The sequence below is a fragment of the Brachyhypopomus gauderio genome, chromosome 16, assembly GCF_052324685.1.
Source record: "Brachyhypopomus gauderio isolate BG-103 chromosome 16, BGAUD_0.2, whole genome shotgun sequence".
NCBI lineage: Eukaryota > Metazoa > Chordata > Actinopteri > Gymnotiformes > Hypopomidae > Brachyhypopomus > Brachyhypopomus gauderio.
The window spans coordinates 5,605,841-5,611,840 of NC_135226.1; positions in this window are offsets into that span (position 1 = coordinate 5,605,841).

Here is a 6,000-nt window from a genome sequence, read left to right on the forward strand (position 1 = left end):
GATTTAGTCGTAGTTTGAGCTGGAGCTGAGTACATGATTTAAAATATCGTACAGTGTACGCCCAGCTTTAGCAAGCCAAGGGACGTCAGCTATTGATTGTTTGGTTTACATCAGTATCAATAAAGTTCATGACACACACCATCACAGCTAGTTTCAGAGCCGTTTCAGTGGAACAGTTGCTGTCCGCATTTGAAAGAGCAAACTCTCGACTAGTAGATGTACGTGGTGTACTGCCAGCCGAGAGCTTGCTCTTTTCTAGCTAGATGCTATCGGATCACGGCTAGAAGCTAGCGAACCGGGGCTAGAAGCTATCGGATCACGGCTAGAAGCTATCGGATCACAGCTAGAAGCTATCGGATCACGGCTAGAAGCTATCGGATCACGGCTAGAAGCTATCGGATCACGGCTAGAAGCTATCGAACCGGGGCTAGATGCTATCGAACCGGGGCTAGATGCTAGCGAACCGGGGCTAGATGCTAGCGAACCGGGGCTAGATGCTAGCGAACCGGGGCTAAAAGCTAGCGAACCGGAGCTAAAAGCTAGCGAACCGGAGCTAGATGCTAGCGGACCGGGGCTAGATGCTAGCGGACCGGGGCTAGATGCTAGCGGACCGGGGCTAGATGCTAGCGAACCGGAGCTAGAAGCTAGCGAACCGGAGCTAGAAGCTAGCGAACCGGAGCTAGAAGCTAGCGGGTGACAGCTAGATGCTAGCGGACGTACGTGTACTCCCAGCCGAGAGCTTGATCTTTCAAACGCGGACAGCAACTGTTCCACTGAAACCGGCTGGGAACAGTAACAGTACTGGGAACAGTAACAGTACTGGGAACAGTAACAGTACTGGGGACAGTAACAGGGAACAGCACCAACTTTTAGCCGCGAGCTTCCTGCTATGTAGTCTGCAGCAGTGAAATGCTGGCTACACACAAAGATGCTCCGCATCACAAAGTTTTCCCCTTCATCCCTCCTAATTGCACAAACCCATTTTCTTTTCTGCTCGTCGTCAGCCGGAAAACCATAGAAACTGAGATACGACTGTTTTTGCTTCGAGATCGAGCACCCTGGTGCACTGCAAAAGCTCTTGTTATTGGACTCTGCCATTGTTTAATGTGTAACGGAAGTAACTTTACCCTGCAACGAGAGCTTCCGGAAGAAAAAATGCGGAAGTGTGAAAAGGGCCTATCGTATTCCACTGTGTGTCTCTGCGAAGCTGTGTTTGTGCCAGAATGAAATCTAATCACTGTCCAATAGGAACGCTCGCCTGAATTTGGGGCGGGGCTTAGACTCCAGTCAGAAGCAATCGCTCGTAGTTGGACTTGAAAGCAGCAGAAATGTCTTTTCACGACAGAATAAAAGAGGAAATAAACAGTCTAATTGGACAAATTGAGGCTGGTGCAGTTACAGACGACTACGTGCTTAACTTAATTAAGCTGAAGGTGCTGGACAATATTGAAAACGGACCTTGAAAGTGTCGTACATGTGCTTGAATTCCACCTTGTAAAGGTGGATGAACCCTGCAAACAGCGCTGAAGAGCGGAACGCGACCTCGACCCGCCACAACGGAGCCCTCGCAATTGCTACCTGTATTTTCCAGATTATAAACTGCTACTTATTCCCTCACACTTTGAACCATGCGATTTATAATGAGGTGTGGCTTTTCTGCAGATGTTTCTTCACCCGTCAGGGGTGGAACAGAACGTTAATCAGGTGGTAGGACAAAGTTGTAAGTCAAAGAAGAAAGTGCTCATTTTCATTTAACTCATGCAAGCAGCAGGCACGACGGAGAATTTTTTTCAAACGAACTTGTGCCGAATTCCGCCCCTCGTTTGCACACGTCCGGAGTTACAGTGATTTAAAATTTTAAATTTGTAGACCAATTAGGTTTACAAATTTATATGTAATTCATTGGCCCTTTGGTGAGCTACTCGGAAAGGGGTGGCGAGCTACTGGTAGCTTGCGAGCGACGTGTTGGAGACCCCTGATCTATATCTATATATATCTGCTTTTAGTTTGTTAGTGTAACCCTGGTGAATTATTGTGTCTCACTCATACACTGATTTTATTATTTTTTTTTTTCCTTTTCTCATTCGTTATTTACAGGCGATTTTGCCTTAATATTACATTAAGGATAGAATATTAGCAGACGCTCCTTGGGCCCCTCTCCCCATATGAGGAGTGATCCGTTGTTTTTTTTCAAACGGTTTTGTTCCAAACGGTTTTTTTTTCCAAACGGTTTTTTTCCACCGTGCCACACACGGAGATAGGGAAAACATCTGTACGTCGAGTTAGTTAGGTTAAACATTTAATATTGTTAACGAAAGGAATGGAGTTGATTTTTAAGAAGTTATGATTTCGTTTTTTTTTTTCTCAAACACTGAAGAATTGTTAAAGAATTGTTATTTGAAGATATCCTGGTAAGTTGTGAGCTAAATGGCTAATCGTTCATGTACGGAAGAATTAGTTACCTTGTTCAGTGTTTGAGAAATGAGTAAGAAACCAGTCAGGATACGTTTCTGTTGTGAATGAATTCTGAGAGTTATTCATACTTTGCTAGAAGAGTTGGCTATTGCATGTGGGGGAAAGGGAGAGCGGAAACGTATTCAATGTATAAAGCTGTTGTAATTTCATGTTATGTGTTATTGAAGTATGTACAAGATTCTTGATTTGTGATGATTGATAAATGTTGAGGGATTGGAAACTGGCTTATCGCTCTGCACGTATGTGCAGGCTGGTTTTTTTTTTATGCTCCATTGTAGCGCCGTTCATCGTCGTCTTTGAGGATTCCATCGTCGTACCGTCACGTTGTCCTCCGCCTTCAGTGGACTGCTGTTGGTCACGGAGTGGTAGGACTGGGAAATTGCACTGTTTAAACATTGGATCGCAGACCTATTTTCCCCCAAACGCACACACATACATATTTTTTTCCTTTTTTACTCAATTTTTCACACATAATTTTCTCATCTCAGAATCCCAGGAAACGGACTGTTTTTTTTTTTGTTTTTTTTTTCCTTTCTACTGCTGAATTCAACATAGGACTGAAATGTAATGACTGTTCTAATTCTGTGAACTTGTGAATGTTTGTAGTGTTAATGTTGACATTTTATGTATTGTGTAGATGGTTGTTGGTCCTCATGCTATAGTGTATTTTAATCACTTCACCTTGTGTAACACAATACATCCGTCCTGCAACTTTATTGGTGGAATTGTGTTATTGTGGGTATAAAGGGCGTAATATACTGATTTGTATTCGCTACCGCAGTCCTCCTATACGAACCCTACGATACCGAAAACGACTAGTCCTGGCAGAGACTGCCTTGGTAGGCAGGGTTACATAAATAAGTGGCGAGCCAAGCCAGGAGGTCTGCTATAGGTAGCTTACCCTATCTACCCACAATACTATCTATTATCTATCTTTTCCGAAAATTTCTGAAGCAATGGACCTGTGCGACCGCTATAGAGTAAATGGGCAAAACACCCTCCTCGTTGCGGGTGTCGAAGACATTTACACTGATGAGGAAATAGACCGGGTGTTCTCTGTAAATGGGAACATCTCTCAGATTGTTAGGATTCCAGATGTAGGACATGAGCCGAAGGGTAGAGTCCTTATTGAGTACTCATCACACAAGTCCATCACCAAGGCTGACCCTATTGTCTTAGGGGAAATAGCATGTCCATGCGACCCCGGCGTGACATGGCACGTCAGGACGATAAGGAGCATGTATGAGGAGGAAGTAGGGAAACGATTAGCCCGACAATACTTGGACGAACTCAAGGCTGTTGTGGGAAGTAACACGACAGGCTTTGTGAAAGCCCTCCAAGATGGGCTACGAGTCATTAACGACACTGATTGCAGTTCATCTGCCACACCCTATGACCCAAATGCGACAGCCCAGGCCGCGCCAAGTCTGCACTCTCACAGCACATTCTCCCCTTGCACTCCAAATAGTTCCGGCCACATAGATGGAGATGTTGTGAACCCCCCACACATCCAGAAGATGGTTGTTGAACATGTCATTCGCAGTGAGTCTATTCTATCACACTCTCTCCCTCACCCCAGGCTTCGAACCTTTTCGGGGCGTACACCACGGCCCAATGGGGAAGTTGATTATGAAGCCTGGCGCATCCAAGTTGACCTCTTGATTAGTGATTCTTCCCTGACCAACAGTCAGAAGGTGAGGAAGATCCTTGAGAGTCTATCGGCTCCTGCTACTGACATAGTGAAGCCACTTGGCATAGATTCACTACCAAGTAAGTACGTGACTCAACTTGACTCCGCTTTTGGTGTTGTCGAAGATGGGGAGGAGTTGTATGCCACCTTTTTGAGCTGCAGTCAGAACAATGGGGAGAAGCCCTCTGTTTATCTCAACAGGCTGCACACCCTACTCATCAAGGCCATATCTAGAGGGGGAGCCTCCCTTAGAGATGCAGACAAACAATTGCTTTGTCAGTTCTGTAGGGGCTGTTGGGACCAGAACCTCATTATGAGCCTGCAGCTGGAGCTCAGGAAAGAAGAGCCACCAGCTTTCTCTGACCTGCTCCTCATGCTGAGGACTGAGGAAGACCGTAGGTCTGCCAAGTATGATCGCATGAAGAAACACTTAGGGACCACTAGAGCTGCTATACATGCCCACTCCATATTTGGCATGCCTGCTTATGATACTGACTCTGTTCAGATGCCTCAGCACCAACAAGGTGAGAGTGCCAAGCAGGGAAAGAAAGCAGTTACGATCAACCAACAAGTGGAGGGCAGAGACGACACAAATGGGTTGGAGAAGAAAATTGAAGCATTAACAAAACAAGTGGAGAGACTGTCACAACATGCAAGAGACCCCAGAGAAGTTGATAACTTTGAACGCAGTAGATGTCTTGTAGCTAGCACCACACACCAGAGGACTACAGTGCCCACTGGGATGCCAAGGGCATGGTTTTGCTTTAGGTGTGGTGAAGATGGGCACATCGCTGCTAGGTGTTCGCATGAAGCGAACCCAGACCTAGTTCAGAAAAAAAGAACCGAACTGAGGGAGAGGCAATACCATTTCAGATCACAGCAGAACCCCCCTTACTCCCCTTTAAACTGTTAACAGCTCCTGTTAGGGGACGCCCAGGGGCTGGGAGCTCGAGTACAGTGAGTCCCATCACAGTAGACTGTGAAGTCAATGCACAGAAAGATGCTGGAGCAAGCTATCACATCATGTCATCCGTACCCCCAGGGCTTATAGGCCCTCGATGTGCAGCATCAGTCCTCATTGAAGGGGTGCCATGTGAATCCATACTGGACACCGGTTCCCAGGTTACAACCATTTCTGAGTCTTTTCGCAAGAACTTTCTGCCCTTTCTTGCTGTTCAACCCATCCATGCTCTTCTTGAAGTCGAGGGCGCAGGCGGACAGAATATTCCCTATCTTGGCTATATTGAAGTAAGCATTTCTTTTCCTCAACCTATAACTGGGAAGAAAGACGATTTAATGGCTCTAGTGCTGGTGGTCCCAGAGCATCATTTGAATAGCAAAATTCCCCTATTGATTGGCACCAATGTTCTTGACCGCCTTTACCAACATGGCATTGGGCGAAATGGCCTCAAATCGCTTTTCCGTGTATACTCCAATGACGGTTATGCACAACTTTTCCAGCATATTGCTCAAGTTCATAACACCATGAACCGCGCACACACTGTTAAATTGAAAGGGCCTAAGACTCTTACCATACCGGCCCGGCAGAGGCTATGCACCTCTGGCACGGTTAGGATAGGGAAGACTGCTCACCACACTGACTTTGTGCTTGAGCCGCATGAAAACAGTCCATTGCCAGGTGGAGTCCTTCTTGAGTCCGCTTTAGTGAATGTCCCGTGTGAGGCCAGCTGTAAAGTCCCAATTGTCCTGCATAATGTGAGTGATCGTGATGTCACACTTCACCAACGGACTGTTCTAGCACAGATATCCGTAGCTCAGTGTATCACCCCACTCAGTCCTGACAGACGTGCGCTTATGCCTGAGTCATCATCTGG